The sequence below is a fragment of the Hyla sarda genome, unplaced genomic scaffold (genome assembly GCF_029499605.1).
Source record: "Hyla sarda isolate aHylSar1 unplaced genomic scaffold, aHylSar1.hap1 scaffold_1378, whole genome shotgun sequence".
In the NCBI taxonomy this organism is placed as follows: domain Eukaryota; kingdom Metazoa; phylum Chordata; class Amphibia; order Anura; family Hylidae; genus Hyla; species Hyla sarda.
This window is the reverse complement of record NW_026608007.1, coordinates 518-17159: the sequence shown is the minus strand read 5'-3', so window position 1 is coordinate 17159 and position 16642 is coordinate 518. Positions and strand designations below refer to the sequence as shown.

The following is a 16642-nucleotide window of genomic DNA, read 5'->3' as shown; positions in this document are numbered from 1 at the left end:
ATGTAACTATGTAACATAACATGGGGGGGGTCTCCTGGCTGTTCACACAGGTGTGTCATTGCTGTACATTGACCATTGCATTGCTTCTGTGGTATTGCAAAGGATTGCAAAGGCAAAGACAAATGCTTCCAGCCATCCATTGCACTAATGGATTGGTCATCAGCTGGCTGTCTATGTCCCGCATCAATATAGACCAAAGTACAGAGGGTTAGGCTATGCTATTGTGCACCTACCTGATGCATCAGAAGGTGCGAGGCCCTTGCTAAATTCTGTGCACAGACTTTGAGATCTATGCTTTAGACTGTATCTAAACCTGCTCCAACATGGACTGACATTCTGGCCTACTTTCAGCCGATGCGACTTGTCTGTCGCTGAACAGTCGCTTTTTATGTATTCAGCACCTATGTATAATGTTGTAAAAATGCTCTAGAAGCTAAAGTCGCAGAAATGTCACACATATTTGGCCTGCAACTTTCTGTGCGACAAATTCAGACAGGAAAAATCAGTATAAATCCTTAGAAAATTATCCCCCAGTGTCTCCATCTGCTGGCGGTATTGAATAAGCATTGCTGCACTGATGGGGTATGCATTAGACGAAAAAAAAGAAGAAAAAGAAGAATAATACGCCCAGAAAAGAGGCGAAAAGGAGAAAAACGTAAAAAAAACGTGAAAAAAAAGTAAGAGGAAGAGAAGGGAAAAAAAGGTGGAAATGGGTTTAAAAGTGATTTCGGCGGAGAAATATATATATATATATATATATATATATATATATATATATATGCGCACACACACACATAGATATAAACGTATTCTCCGTTGAGATATTGCAGCCGCTGCTGTGTCCAGGCCCAGGAGCCTTAGCACTGTGCTGTGATGTCACTCAATACCACTGACATCACTAGGTGTAAACAACATCTCTCCTTTGCTGTGTATGTGACTATGGAGCTGTTTGGTGATGTCGTCTATTACGGCCTTCATAGAAGCAACAGGAGATTGTTGCATCCATCTTGAACCCTCAGAACTACAGTGCTATGATGTCACTCACTTCCACAGGCCTTGCAGAGTGTAAACAACAACAACCCAGCTTTGTTGTGTATGTAACCAAAGGGATTTGTGATGTCACCTAGAACCTTCACAGCAGCGACAGCTTTATGAGGAGCATCAGCACTGCTCTGCCTGAGCAGAACCATCACCGCCATAGGTTGTCAAATAACCCGGATTTAACCCACACAGGTAAGTCCAATGGGGTGCAGGCATGTCCTCTATGCTTACAGCTTCCCGTGGGTGTTGGTTTGATACCGTTTGGGGACAGCCAAGGAGGCATCTGCAGGCAACAAAGGTAGGTGTGTGCTTGTGTGTGTGTTTCCTATGCAGATCCTAAGCCCAGTGTCACATGCAAGTAGGAGGAGTAAGAAGGGTTCCTGGCAAATCCGGGTTATGGATTGCATTTAAAAAGGCCCCGTGGGAGTGCAATGGGCCCCTGTCTTGCTGCTTAGCAATAATGGTATGGGTTTAGGTTCTGCTGTGTGTACTGGTGGTTGACTGCCCCCCAGCCCAGAGTGTGCATGGAAAATTGTCTGGCAGCCTCCCTGACAGCAAGCAGTGATAGTGCCCATGAAGGGGACCTTGTTGGGCCCGCCCCTTTCACGGTTATCGCTTCTCGGCCTTTTGGCTAAGATCAAGTGTAGTATCTGTTCTTATCAGTTTAATATCTGATACGTCCCCTATCTGGGGACCATATATTAAATGGATTTTTGAGAACGGGGGCCGATTTCGAAGCTTGCTTCCGTCGCCCTATGCATTGACCCGATATGGCAGTATCTTCGGGTACAGTGCACCACCCCCTTACAGGGTTAAAAAGAAAGATTCCTACTTTCATTGCTACCTGCTTGCTGGCTAGCCAGCTAGCCAGCCCTGTGGGCCTTGCTGCTGCTGCAGCCAAAAAACAAAAGGTGGTGCTGCTGCTGCTTCTGCTGCTTCTGCTTCTGCTTGTGTCTGGCCCCTGTTGGAGCGTCCAGGCACAGGACTTCTGCTGCTGCTGACTAAATGGCCTCCTTAATTGGATCATTTGAGTAGCCAGCACACCTGTGCAGGTAGGGCATGACATGATAGGCAGCTGCCTTGATAGCGGGTGGGTGCTGAATGTTCCTAATTGACAAAATAAGATTAATGCTTATGAAGAAATATAAAATCTCATCCCTTCCCCAATATCGCGCCACACCCCTACCCCTTAATTCCCTGGTTGAACGTGATGGACATATGTCTTTTTTCGACCGTACTAACTATGTAACTATGTAACATAACATGGGGGGGGGGGGGGGGGTCTCCTGGCTGTTCACACAGGTGTGTCATTGCTGTACATTGACCATGCATTGCTTCTGTGGTATTGCAAAGGCAAAGACAAATGCTTCCAGCCATCCATTGCACTAATGGATTGGTCATCAGCTGGCTGTCTATGTCCCGCATCAATATAGACCAAAGTACAGAGGGTTAGGCTATGCTATTGTGCACCTACCTGATGCATCAGAAGGTGCGAGGCCCTTGCTAAATTCTGTGCACAGACTTTGAGATCTATGCTTTAGACTGTATCTAAACCTGCTCCAACATGGACTGACATTCTGGCCTACTTTCAGCCGATGCGACTTGTCTGTCGCTGAACAGTCGCTTTTTATGTATTCAGCTCCTATGTATAATGTTGTAAAAATGCTCTAGAAGCTAAAGTCGCAGAAATGTCACACATATTTGGCCTGCAACTTTCTGTGCGACAAATTCAGACAGGAAAAATCAGTATAAATCCTTAGAAAATTATCCCCCAGTGTCTCCATCTGCTGGCGGTATTGAATAAGCATTGCTGCACTGATGGGGTATGCATTAGACGAAAAAAAAGAAGAAAAAGAAGAATAATACGCCCAGAAAAGAGGCGAAAAGGAGAAAAACGTAAAAAAACGTGAAAAAAAAGTAAGAGGAAGAGAAGGGAAAAAAAGGTGGAAATGGGTTTAAAAGTGATTTCGGCGGAGAAATATATATATATATATATATATATATATATATATATATATATATGCGCACACACACACATAGATATAAACGTATTCTCCGTTGAGATATTGCAGCCGCTGCTGTGTCCAGGCCCAGGAGCCTTAGCACTGTGCTGTGATGTCACTCAATACCACTGACATCACTAGGTGTAAACAACATCTCTCCTTTGCTGTGTATGTGACTATGGAGCTGTTTGGTGATGTCGTCTATTACGGCCTTCATAGAAGCAACAGGAGATTGTTGCATCCATCTTGAACCCTCAGAACTACAGTGCTATGATGTCACTCACTTCCACAGGCCTTGCAGAGTGTAAACAACAACAACCCAGCTTTGTTGTGTATGTAACCAAAGGGATTTGTGATGTCACCTAGAACCTTCACAGCAGCGACAGCTTTATGAGGAGCATCAGCACTGCTCTGCCTGAGCAGAACCATCACCGCCATAGGTTGTCAAATAACCCGGATTTAACCCACACAGGTAAGTCCAATGGGGTGCAGGCATGTCCTCTATGCTTACAGCTTCCCGTGGGTGTTGGTTTGATACCGTTTGGGGACAGCCAAGGAGGCATCTGCAGGCAACAAAGGTAGGTGTGTGCTTGTGTGTGTGTTTCCTATGCAGATCCTAAGCCCAGTGTCACATGCAAGTAGGAGGAGTAAGAAGGGTTCCTGGCAAATCCGGGTTATGGATTGCATTTAAAAAGGCCCCGTGGGAGTGCAATGGGCCCCTGTCTTGCTGCTTAGCAATAATGGTATGGGTTTAGGTTCTGCTGTGTGTACTGGTGGTTGACTGCCCCCCAGCCCAGAGTGTGCATGGAAAATTGTCTGGCAGCCTCCCTGACAGCAAGCAGTGATAGTGCCCATGAAGGGGACCTTGTTGGGCCCGCCCCTTTCACGGTTATCGCTTCTCGGCCTTTTGGCTAAGATCAAGTGTAGTATCTGTTCTTATCAGTTTAATATCTGATACGTCCCCTATCTGGGGACCATATATTAAATGGATTTTTGAGAACGGGGGCCGATTTCGAAGCTTGCTTCCGTCGCCCTATGCATTGACCCGATATGGCAGTATCTTCGGGTACAGTGCACCACCCCCTTACAGGGTTAAAAAGAAAGATTCCTACTTTCATTGCTACCTGCTTGCTGGCTAGCCAGCTAGCCAGCCCTGTGGGCCTTGCTGCTGCTGCAGCCAAAAAACAAAAGGTGGTGCTGCTGCTGCTTCTGCTGCTTCTGCTTCTGCTTGTGTCTGGCCCCTGTTGGAGCGTCCAGGCACAGGACTTCTGCTGCTGCTGACTAAATGGCCTCCTTAATTGGATCATTTGAGTAGCCAGCACACCTGTGCAGGTAGGGCATGACATGATAGGCAGCTGCCTTGATAGCGGGTGGGTGCTGAATGTTCCTAATTGACAAAATAAGATTAATGCTTATGAAGAAATATAAAATCTCATCCCTTCCCCAATATCGCGCCACACCCCTACCCCTTAATTCCCTGGTTGAACGTGATGGACATATGTCTTTTTTCGACCGTACTAACTATGTAACTATGTAACATAACATGGGGGGGGGGGGGGGGGGTCTCCTGGCTGTTCACACAGGTGTGTCATTGCTGTACATTGACCATGCATTGCTTCTGTGGTATTGCAAAGGCAAAGACAAATGCTTCCAGCCATCCATTGCACTAATGGATTGGTCATCAGCTGGCTGTCTATGTCCCGCATCAATATAGACCAAAGTACAGAGGGTTAGGCTATGCTATTGTGCACCTACCTGATGCATCAGAAGGTGCGAGGCCCTTGCTAAATTCTGTGCACAGACTTTGAGATCTATGCTTTAGACTGTATCTAAACCTGCTCCAACATGGACTGACATTCTGGCCTACTTTCAGCCGATGCGACTTGTCTGTCGCTGAACAGTCGCTTTTTATGTATTCAGCACCTATGTATAATGTTGTAAAAATGCTCTAGAAGCTAAAGTCGCAGAAATGTCACACATATTTGGCCTGCAACTTTCTGTGCGACAAATTCAGACAGGAAAAATCAGTATAAATCCTTAGAAAATTATCCCCCAGTGTCTCCATCTGCTGGCGGTATTGAATAAGCATTGCTGCACTGATGGGGTATGCATTAGACGAAAAAAAAGAAGAAAAAGAAGAATAATACGCCCAGAAAAGAGGTGAAAAGGAGAAAAACGTAAAAAAACGTGAAAAAAAAGTAAGAGGAAGAGAAGGGAAAAAAAGGTGGAAATGGGTTTAAAAGTGATTTCGGCGGAGAAATATATATATATATATATATATATATATATATATATATATATATATATATGCGCACACACACACATAGATATAAACGTATTCTCCGTTGAGATATTGCAGCCGCTGCTGTGTCCAGGCCCAGGAGCCTTAGCACTGTGCTGTGATGTCACTCAATACCACTGACATCACTAGGTGTAAACAACATCTCTCCTTTGCTGTGTATGTGACTATGGAGCTGTTTGGTGATGTCGTCTATTACGGCCTTCATAGAAGCAACAGGAGATTGTTGCATCCATCTTGAACCCTCAGAACTACAGTGCTATGATGTCACTCACTTCCACAGGCCTTGCAGAGTGTAAACAACAACAACCCAGCTTTGTTGTGTATGTAACCAAAGGGATTTGTGATGTCACCTAGAACCTTCACAGCAGCGACAGCTTTATGAGGAGCATCAGCACTGCTCTGCCTGAGCAGAACCATCACCGCCATAGGTTGTCAAATAACCCGGATTTAACCCACACAGGTAAGTCCAATGGGGTGCAGGCATGTCCTCTATGCTTACAGCTTCCCGTGGGTGTTGGTTTGATACCGTTTGGGGACAGCCAAGGAGGCATCTGCAGGCAACAAAGGTAGGTGTGTGCTTGTGTGTGTGTTTCCTATGCAGATCCTAAGCCCAGTGTCACATGCAAGTAGGAGGAGTAAGAAGGGTTCCTGGCAAATCCGGGTTATGGATTGCATTTAAAAAGGCCCCGTGGGAGTGCAATGGGCCCCTGTCTTGCTGCTTAGCAATAATGGTATGGGTTTAGGTTCTGCTGTGTGTACTGGTGGTTGACTGCCCCCCAGCCCAGAGTGTGCATGGAAAATTGTCTGGCAGCCTCCCTGACAGCAAGCAGTGATAGTGCCCATGAAGGGGACCTTGTTGGGCCCGCCCCTTTCACGGTTATCGCTTCTCGGCCTTTTGGCTAAGATCAAGTGTAGTATCTGTTCTTATCAGTTTAATATCTGATACGTCCCCTATCTGGGGACCATATATTAAATGGATTTTTGAGAACGGGGGCCGATTTCGAAGCTTGCTTCCGTCGCCCTATGCATTGACCCGATATGGCAGTATCTTCGGGTACAGTGCACCACCCCCTTACAGGGTTAAAAAGAAAGATTCCTACTTTCATTGCTACCTGCTTTCTGGCTAGCCAGCTAGCCAGCCCTGTGGGCCTTGCTGCTGCTGCAGCCAAAAAACAAAAGGTGGTGCTGCTGCTGCTTCTGCTGCTTCTGCTTCTGCTTGTGTCTGGCCCCTGTTGGAGCGTCCAGGCACAGGACTTCTGCTGCTGCTGACTAAATGGCCTCCTTAATTGGATCATTTGAGTAGCCAGCACACCTGTGCAGGTAGGGCATGACATGATAGGCAGCTGCCTTGATAGCGGGTGGGTGCTGAATGTTCCTAATTGACAAAATAAGATTAATGCTTATGAAGAAATATAAAATCTCATCCCTTCCCCAATATCGCGCCACACCCCTACCCCTTAATTCCCTGGTTGAACGTGATGGACATATGTCTTTTTTCGACCGTACTAACTATGTAACTATGTAACATAACATGGGGGGGGGGGGGGGGGGGGGGTCTCCTGGCTGTTCACACAGGTGTGTCATTGCTGTACATTGACCATGCATTGCTTCTGTGGTATTGCAAAGGCAAAGACAAATGCTTCCAGCCATCCATTGCACTAATGGATTGGTCATCAGCTGGCTGTCTATGTCCCGCATCAATATAGACCAAAGTACAGAGGGTTAGGCTATGCTATTGTGCACCTACCTGATGCATCAGAAGGTGCGAGGCCCTTGCTAAATTCTGTGCACAGACTTTGAGATCTATGCTTTAGACTGTATCTAAACCTGCTCCAACATGGACTGACATTCTGGCCTACTTTCAGCCGATGCGACTTGTCTGTCGCTGAACAGTCGCTTTTTATGTATTCAGCACCTATGTATAATGTTGTAAAAATGCTCTAGAAGCTAAAGTCGCAGAAATGTCACACATATTTGGCCTGCAACTTTCTGTGCGACAAATTCAGACAGGAAAAATCAGTATAAATCCTTAGAAAATTATCCCCCAGTGTCTCCATCTGCTGGCGGTATTGAATAAGCATTGCTGCACTGATGGGGTATGCATTAGACGAAAAAAAAGAAGAAAAAGAAGAATAATACGCCCAGAAAAGAGGTGAAAAGGAGAAAAACGTAAAAAAACGTGAAAAAAAAGTAAGAGGAAGAGAAGGGAAAAAAAGGTGGAAATGGGTTTAAAAGTGATTTCGGCGGAGAAATATATATATATATATATATATATATATATATATATATATATATATATGCGCACACACACACATAGATATAAACGTATTCTCCGTTGAGATATTGCAGCCGCTGCTGTGTCCAGGCCCAGGAGCCTTAGCACTGTGCTGTGATGTCACTCAATACCACTGACATCACTAGGTGTAAACAACATCTCTCCTTTGCTGTGTATGTGACTATGGAGCTGTTTGGTGATGTCGTCTATTACGGCCTTCATAGAAGCAACAGGAGATTGTTGCATCCATCTTGAACCCTCAGAACTACAGTGCTATGATGTCACTCACTTCCACAGGCCTTGCAGAGTGTAAACAACAACAACCCAGCTTTGTTGTGTATGTAACCAAAGGGATTTGTGATGTCACCTAGAACCTTCACAGCAGCGACAGCTTTATGAGGAGCATCAGCACTGCTCTGCCTGAGCAGACCCATCACCGCCATAGGTTGTCAAATAACCCGGATTTAACCCACACAGGTAAGTCCAATGGGGTGCAGGCATGTCCTCTATGCTTACAGCTTCCCGTGGGTGTTGGTTTGATACCGTTTGGGGACAGCCAAGGAGGCATCTGCAGGCAACAAAGGTAGGTGTGTGCTTGTGTGTGTGTTTCCTATGCAGATCCTAAGCCCAGTGTCACATGCAAGTAGGAGGAGTAAGAAGGGTTCCTGGCAAATCCGGGTTATGGATTGCATTTAAAAAGGCCCCGTGGGAGTGCAATGGGCCCCTGTCTTGCTGCTTAGCAATAATGGTATGGGTTTAGGTTCTGCTGTGTGTACTGGTGGTTGACTGCCCCCCAGCCCAGAGTGTGCATGGAAAATTGTCTGGCAGCCTCCCTGACAGCAAGCAGTGATAGTGCCCATGAAGGGGACCTTGTTGGGCCCGCCCCTTTCACGGTTATCGCTTCTCGGCCTTTTGGCTAAGATCAAGTGTAGTATCTGTTCTTATCAGTTTAATATCTGATACGTCCCCTATCTGGGGACCATATATTAAATGGATTTTTGAGAACGGGGGCCGATTTCGAAGCTTGCTTCCGTCGCCCTATGCATTGACCCGATATGGCAGTATCTTCGGGTACAGTGCACCACCCCCTTACAGGGTTAAAAAGAAAGATTCCTACTTTCATTGCTACCTGCTTGCTGGCTAGCCAGCTAGCCAGCCCTGTGGGCCTTGCTGCTGCTGCAGCCAAAAAACAAAAGGTGGTGCTGCTGCTGCTTCTGCTGCTTCTGCTTCTGCTTGTGTCTGGCCCCTGTTGGAGCGTCCAGGCACAGGACTTCTGCTGCTGCTGACTAAATGGCCTCCTTAATTGGATCATTTGAGTAGCCAGCACACCTGTGCAGGTAGGGCATGACATGATAGGCAGCTGCCTTGATAGCGGGTGGGTGCTGAATGTTCCTAATTGACAAAATAAGATTAATGCTTATGAAGAAATATAAAATCTCATCCCTTCCCCAATATCGCGCCACACCCCTACCCCTTAATTCCCTGGTTGAACGTGATGGACATATGTCTTTTTTCGACCGTACTAACTATGTAACTATGTAACATAACATGGGGGGGGGGGGGGGGGGTCTCCTGGCTGTTCACACAGGTGTGTCATTGCCGTACATTGACCATGCATTGCTTCTGTGGTATTGCAAAGGCAAAGACAAATGCTTCCAGCCATCCATTGCACTAATGGATTGGTCATCAGCTGGCTGTCTATGTCCCGCATCAATATAGACCAAAGTACAGAGGGTTAGGCTATGCTATTGTGCACCTACCTGATGCATCAGAAGGTGCGAGGCCCTTGCTAAATTCTGTGCACAGACTTTGAGATCTATGCTTTAGACTGTATCTAAACCTGCTCCAACATGGACTGACATTCTGGCCTACTTTCAGCCGATGCGACTTGTCTGTCGCTGAACAGTCGCTTTTTATGTATTCAGCACCTATGTATAATGTTGTAAAAATGCTCTAGAAGCTAAAGTCGCAGAAATGTCACACATATTTGGCCTGCAACTTTCTGTGCGACAAATTCAGACAGGAAAAATCAGTATAAATCCTTAGAAAATTATCCCCCAGTGTCTCCATCTGCTGGCGGTATTGAATAAGCATTGCTGCACTGATGGGGTATGCATTAGACGAAAAAAAAGAAGAAAAAGAAGAATAATACGCCCAGAAAAGAGGCGAAAAGGAGAAAAACGTAAAAAAACGTGAAAAAAAAGTAAGAGGAAGAGAAGGGAAAAAAAGGTGGAAATGGGTTTAAAAGTGATTTCGGCGGAGAAATATATATATATATATATATATATATATATATATATATGCGCACACACACACATAGATATAAACGTATTCTCCGTTGAGATATTGCAGCCGCTGCTGTGTCCAGGCCCAGGAGCCTTAGCACTGTGCTGTGATGTCACTCAATACCACTGACATCACTAGGTGTAAACAACATCTCTCCTTTGCTGTGTATGTGACTATGGAGCTGTTTGGTGATGTCGTCTATTACGGCCTTCATAGAAGCAACAGGAGATTGTTGCATCCATCTTGAACCCTCAGAACTACAGTGCTATGATGTCACTCACTTCCACAGGCCTTGCAGAGTGTAAACAACAACAACCCAGCTTTGTTGTGTATGTAACCAAAGGGATTTGTGATGTCACCTAGAACCTTCACAGCAGCGACAGCTTTATGAGGAGCATCAGCACTGCTCTGCCTGAGCAGAACCATCACCGCCATAGGTTGTCAAATAACCCGGATTTAACCCACACAGGTAAGTCCAATGGGGTGCAGGCATGTCCTCTATGCTTACAGCTTCCCGTGGGTGTTGGTTTGATACCGTTTGGGGACAGCCAAGGAGGCATCTGCAGGCAACAAAGGTAGGTGTGTGCTTGTGTGTGTGTTTCCTATGCAGATCCTAAGCCCAGTGTCACATGCAAGTAGGAGGAGTAAGAAGGGTTCCTGGCAAATCCGGGTTATGGATTGCATTTAAAAAGGCCCCGTGGGAGTGCAATGGGCCCCTGTCTTGCTGCTTAGCAATAATGGTATGGGTTTAGGTTCTGCTGTGTGTACTGGTGGTTGACTGCCCCCCAGCCCAGAGTGTGCATGGAAAATTGTCTGGCAGCCTCCCTGACAGCAAGCAGTGATAGTGCCCATGAAGGGGACCTTGTTGGGCCCGCCCCTTTCACGGTTATCGCTTCTCGGCCTTTTGGCTAAGATCAAGTGTAGTATCTGTTCTTATCAGTTTAATATCTGATACGTCCCCTATCTGGGGACCATATATTAAATGGATTTTTGAGAACGGGGGCCGATTTCGAAGCTTGCTTCCGTCGCCCTATGCATTGACCCGATATGGCAGTATCTTCGGGTACAGTGCACCACCCCCTTACAGGGTTAAAAAGAAAGATTCCTACTTTCATTGCTACCTGCTTGCTGGCTAGCCAGCTAGCCAGCCCTGTGGGCCTTGCTGCTGCTGCAGCCAAAAAACAAAAGGTGGTGCTGCTGCTGCTTCTGCTGCTTCTGCTTCTGCTTGTGTCTGGCCCCTGTTGGAGCGTCCAGGCACAGGACTTCTGCTGCTGCTGACTAAATGGCCTCCTTAATTGGATCATTTGAGTAGCCAGCACACCTGTGCAGGTAGGGCATGACATGATAGGCAGCTGCCTTGATAGCGGGTGGGTGCTGAATGTTCCTAATTGACAAAATAAGATTAATGCTTATGAAGAAATATAAAATCTCATCCCTTCCCCAATATCGCGCCACACCCCTACCCCTTAATTCCCTGGTTGAACGTGATGGACATATGTCTTTTTTCGACCGTACTAACTATGTAACTATGTAACATAACATGGGGGGGGGGGGGGGGGGTCTCCTGGCTGTTCACACAGGTGTGTCATTGCTGTACATTGACCATGCATTGCTTCTGTGGTATTGCAAAGGCAAAGACAAATGCTTCCAGCCATCCATTGCACTAATGGATTGGTCATCAGCTGGCTGTCTATGTCCCGCATCAATATAGACCAAAGTACAGAGGGTTAGGCTATGCTATTGTGCACCTACCTGATGCATCAGAAGGTGCGAGGCCCTTGCTAAATTCTGTGCACAGACTTTGAGATCTATGCTTTAGACTGTATCTAAACCTGCTCCAACATGGACTGACATTCTGGCCTACTTTCAGCCGATGCGACTTGTCTGTCGCTGAACAGTCGCTTTTTATGTATTCAGCACCTATGTATAATGTTGTAAAAATGCTCTAGAAGCTAAAGTCGCAGAAATGTCACACATATTTGGCCTGCAACTTTCTGTGCGACAAATTCAGACAGGAAAAATCAGTATAAATCCTTAGAAAATTATCCCCCAGTGTCTCCATCTGCTGGCGGTATTGAATAAGCATTGCTGCACTGATGGGGTATGCATTAGACGAAAAAAAAGAAGAAAAAGAAGAATAATACGCCCAGAAAAGAGGCGAAAAGGAGAAAAACGTAAAAAAACGTGAAAAAAAAGTAAGAGGAAGAGAAGGGAAAAAAAGGTGGAAATGGGTTTAAAAGTGATTTCGGCGGAGAAATATATATATATATATATATATATATATATATATATATATATATATATGCGCACACACACACATAGATATAAACGTATTCTCCGTTGAGATATTGCAGCCGCTGCTGTGTCCAGGCCCAGGAGCCTTAGCACTGTGCTGTGATGTCACTCAATACCACTGACATCACTAGGTGTAAACAACATCTCTCCTTTGCTGTGTATGTGACTATGGAGCTGTTTGGTGATGTCGTCTATTACGGCCTTCATAGAAGCAACAGGAGATTGTTGCATCCATCTTGAACCCTCAGAACTACAGTGCTATGATGTCACTCACTTCCACAGGCCTTGCAGAGTGTAAACAACAACAACCCAGCTTTGTTGTGTATGTAACCAAAGGGATTTGTGATGTCACCTAGAACCTTCACAGCAGCGACAGCTTTATGAGGAGCATCAGCACTGCTCTGCCTGAGCAGAACCATCACCGCCATAGGTTGTCAAATAACCCGGATTTAACCCACACAGGTAAGTCCAATGGGGTGCAGGCATGTCCTCTATGCTTACAGCTTCCCGTGGGTGTTGGTTTGATACCGTTTGGGGACAGCCAAGGAGGCATCTGCAGGCAACAAAGGTAGGTGTGTGCTTGTGTGTGTGTTTCCTATGCAGATCCTAAGCCCAGTGTCACATGCAAGTAGGAGGAGTAAGAAGGGTTCCTGGCAAATCCGGGTTATGGATTGCATTTAAAAAGGCCCCGTGGGAGTGCAATGGGCCCCTGTCTTGCTGCTTAGCAATAATGGTATGGGTTTAGGTTCTGCTGTGTGTACTGGTGGTTGACTGCCCCCCAGCCCAGAGTGTGCATGGAAAATTGTCTGGCAGCCTCCCTGACAGCAAGCAGTGATAGTGCCCATGAAGGGGACCTTGTTGGGCCCGCCCCTTTCACGGTTATCGCTTCTCGGCCTTTTGGCTAAGATCAAGTGTAGTATCTGTTCTTATCAGTTTAATATCTGATACGTCCCCTATCTGGGGACCATATATTAAATGGATTTTTGAGAACGGGGGCCGATTTCGAAGCTTGCTTCCGTCGCCCTATGCATTGACCCGATATGGCAGTATCTTCGGGTACAGTGCACCACCCCCTTACAGGGTTAAAAAGAAAGATTCCTACTTTCATTGCTACCTGCTTGCTGGCTAGCCAGCTAGCCAGCCCTGTGGGCCTTGCTGCTGCTGCAGCCAAAAAACAAAAGGTGGTGCTGCTGCTGCTTCTGCTGCTTCTGCTTCTGCTTGTGTCTGGCCCCTGTTGGAGCGTCCAGGCACAGGACTTCTGCTGCTGCTGACTAAATGGCCTCCTTAATTGGATCATTTGAGTAGCCAGCACACCTGTGCAGGTAGGGCATGACATGATAGGCAGCTGCCTTGATAGCGGGTGGGTGCTGAATGTTCCTAATTGACAAAATAAGATTAATGCTTATGAAGAAATATAAAATCTCATCCCTTCCCCAATATCGCGCCACACCCCTACCCCTTAATTCCCTGGTTGAACGTGATGGACATATGTCTTTTTTCGACCGTACTAACTATGTAACTATGTAACATAACATGGGGGGGGGGGGGGGGTCTCCTGGCTGTTCACACAGGTGTGTCATTGCTGTACATTGACCATGCATTGCTTCTGTGGTATTGCAAAGGCAAAGACAAATGCTTCCAGCCATCCATTGCACTAATGGATTGGTCATCAGCTGGCTGTCTATGTCCCGCATCAATATAGACCAAAGTACAGAGGGTTAGGCTATGCTATTGTGCACCTACCTGATGCATCAGAAGGTGCGAGGCCCTTGCTAAATTCTGTGCACAGACTTTGAGATCTATGCTTTAGACTGTATCTAAACCTGCTCCAACATGGACTGACATTCTGGCCTACTTTCAGCCGATGCGACTTGTCTGTCGCTGAACAGTCGCTTTTTATGTATTCAGCACCTATGTATAATGTTGTAAAAATGCTCTAGAAGCTAAAGTCGCAGAAATGTCACACATATTTGGCCTGCAACTTTCTGTGCGACAAATTCAGACAGGAAAAATCAGTATAAATCCTTAGAAAATTATCCCCCAGTGTCTCCATCTGCTGGCGGTATTGAATAAGCATTGCTGCACTGATGGGGTATGCATTAGACGAAAAAAAAGAAGAAAAAGAAGAATAATACGCCCAGAAAAGAGGCGAAAAGGAGAAAAACGTAAAAAAACGTGAAAAAAAAGTAAGAGGAAGAGAAGGGAAAAAAAGGTGGAAATGGGTTTAAAAGTGATTTCGGCGGAGAAATATATATATATATATATATATATATATATATATATATATATATATATGCGCACACACACACATAGATATAAACGTATTCTCCGTTGAGATATTGCAGCCGCTGCTGTGTCCAGGCCCAGGAGCCTTAGCACTGTGCTGTGATGTCACTCAATACCACTGACATCACTAGGTGTAAACAACATCTCTCCTTTGCTGTGTATGTGACTATGGAGCTGTTTGGTGATGTCGTCTATTACGGCCTTCATAGAAGCAACAGGAGATTGTTGCATCCATCTTGAACCCTCAGAACTACAGTGCTATGATGTCACTCACTTCCACAGGCCTTGCAGAGTGTAAACAACAACAACCCAGCTTTGTTGTGTATGTAACCAAAGGGATTTGTGATGTCACCTAGAACCTTCACAGCAGCGACAGCTTTATGAGGAGCATCAGCACTGCTCTGCCTGAGCAGAACCATCACCGCCATAGGTTGTCAAATAACCCGGATTTAACCCACACAGGTAAGTCCAATGGGGTGCAGGCATGTCCTCTATGCTTACAGCTTCCCGTGGGTGTTGGTTTGATACCGTTTGGGGACAGCCAAGGAGGCATCTGCAGGCAACAAAGGTAGGTGTGTGCTTGTGTGTGTGTTTCCTATGCAGATCCTAAGCCCAGTGTCACATGCAAGTAGGAGGAGTAAGAAGGGTTCCTGGCAAATCCGGGTTATGGATTGCATTTAAAAAGGCCCCGTGGGAGTGCAATGGGCCCCTGTCTTGCTGCTTAGCAATAATGGTATGGGTTTAGGTTCTGCTGTGTGTACTGGTGGTTGACTGCCCCCCAGCCCAGAGTGTGCATGGAAAATTGTCTGGCAGCCTCCCTGACAGCAAGCAGTGATAGTGCCCATGAAGGGGACCTTGTTGGGCCCGCCCCTTTCACGGTTATCGCTTCTCGGCCTTTTGGCTAAGATCAAGTGTAGTATCTGTTCTTATCAGTTTAATATCTGATACGTCCCCTATCTGGGGACCATATATTAAATGGATTTTTGAGAACGGGGGCCGATTTCGAAGCTTGCTTCCGTCGCCCTATGCATTGACCCGATATGGCAGTATCTTCGGGTACAGTGCACCACCCCCTTACAGGGTTAAAAAGAAAGATTCCTACTTTCATTGCTACCTGCTTGCTGGCTAGCCAGCTAGCCAGCCCTGTGGGCCTTGCTGCTGCTGCAGCCAAAAAACAAAAGGTGGTGCTGCTGCTGCTTCTGCTTCTGCTGCTTCTGCTTCTGCTTGTGTCTGGCCCCTGTTGGAGCGTCCAGGCACAGGACTTCTGCTGCTGCTGACTAAATGGCCTCCTTAATTGGATCATTTGAGTAGCCAGCACACCTGTGCAGGTAGGGCATGACATGATAGGCAGCTGCCTTGATAGCGGGTGGGTGCTGAATGTTCCTAATTGACAAAATAAGATTAATGCTTATGAAGAAATATAAAATCTCATCCCTTCCCCAATATCGCGCCACACCCCTACCCCTTAATTCCCTGGTTGAACGTGATGGACATATGTCTTTTTTCGACCGTACTAACTATGTAACTATGTAACATAACATGGGGGGGGGGGGGGGGTCTCCTGGCTGTTCACACAGGTGTGTCATTGCTGTACATTGACCATGCATTGCTTCTGTGGTATTGCAAAGGCAAAGACAAATGCTTCCAGCCATCCATTGCACTAATGGATTGGTCATCAGCTGGCTGTCTATGTCCCGCATCAATATAGACCAAAGTACAGAGGGTTAGGCTATGCTATTGTGCACCTACCTGATGCATCAGAAGGTGCGAGGCCCTTGCTAAATTCTGTGCACAGACTTTGAGATCTATGCTTTAGACTGTATCTAAACCTGCTCCAACATGGACTGACATTCTGGCCTACTTTCAGCCGATGCGACTTGTCTGTCGCTGAACAGTCGCTTTTTATGTATTCAGCACCTATGTATAATGTTGTAAAAATGCTCTAGAAGCTAAAGTCGCAGAAATGTCACACATATTTGGCCTGCAACTTTCTGTGCGACAAATTCAGACAGGAAAAATCAGTATAAATCCTTAGAAAATTATCCCCCAGTGTCTCCATCTGCTGGCGGTATTGAATAAGCATTGCTGCACTGATGGGGTATGCATTAGACGAAAAAAAAGAAGAAAAAGAAGAATAATACGCCCAGAAAAGAG

General features: G+C 46.1%; 7 non-coding genes across 7 annotated transcripts; all 7 read left to right on the top strand.

Annotated features, from left to right (window-relative positions):
• The first annotated feature begins 1652 nt into the window (after positions 1-1652).
• Positions 1653-1843, top strand: LOC130306513 (U2 spliceosomal RNA). Its single transcript, XR_008855852.1, has one exon. It is a non-coding gene; the product is annotated as a U2 spliceosomal RNA (small nuclear RNA).
• Positions 1844-3935: 2092 nt separating this feature from the next.
• LOC130306512 (U2 spliceosomal RNA) lies at positions 3936-4126 on the top strand. The gene has a single exon (XR_008855851.1). It is a non-coding gene; the product is annotated as a U2 spliceosomal RNA (small nuclear RNA).
• A 2099-nt stretch (positions 4127-6225) lies between these two features.
• On the top strand, positions 6226-6416 carry LOC130306511 (U2 spliceosomal RNA). Its single transcript, XR_008855850.1, has one exon. It is a non-coding gene; the product is annotated as a U2 spliceosomal RNA (small nuclear RNA).
• A 2101-nt stretch (positions 6417-8517) lies between these two features.
• Positions 8518-8708, top strand: LOC130306547 (U2 spliceosomal RNA). Its single transcript, XR_008855885.1, has one exon. It is a non-coding gene; the product is annotated as a U2 spliceosomal RNA (small nuclear RNA).
• A 2087-nt stretch (positions 8709-10795) lies between these two features.
• LOC130306544 (U2 spliceosomal RNA) lies at positions 10796-10986 on the top strand. The gene has a single exon (XR_008855882.1). It is a non-coding gene; the product is annotated as a U2 spliceosomal RNA (small nuclear RNA).
• A 2097-nt stretch (positions 10987-13083) lies between these two features.
• LOC130306533 (U2 spliceosomal RNA) lies at positions 13084-13274 on the top strand. Its single transcript, XR_008855871.1, has one exon. It is a non-coding gene; the product is annotated as a U2 spliceosomal RNA (small nuclear RNA).
• Positions 13275-15369: 2095 nt separating this feature from the next.
• Positions 15370-15560, top strand: LOC130306522 (U2 spliceosomal RNA). Its single transcript, XR_008855860.1, has one exon. It is a non-coding gene; the product is annotated as a U2 spliceosomal RNA (small nuclear RNA).
• Positions 15561-16642: the final 1082 nt, after the last annotated feature.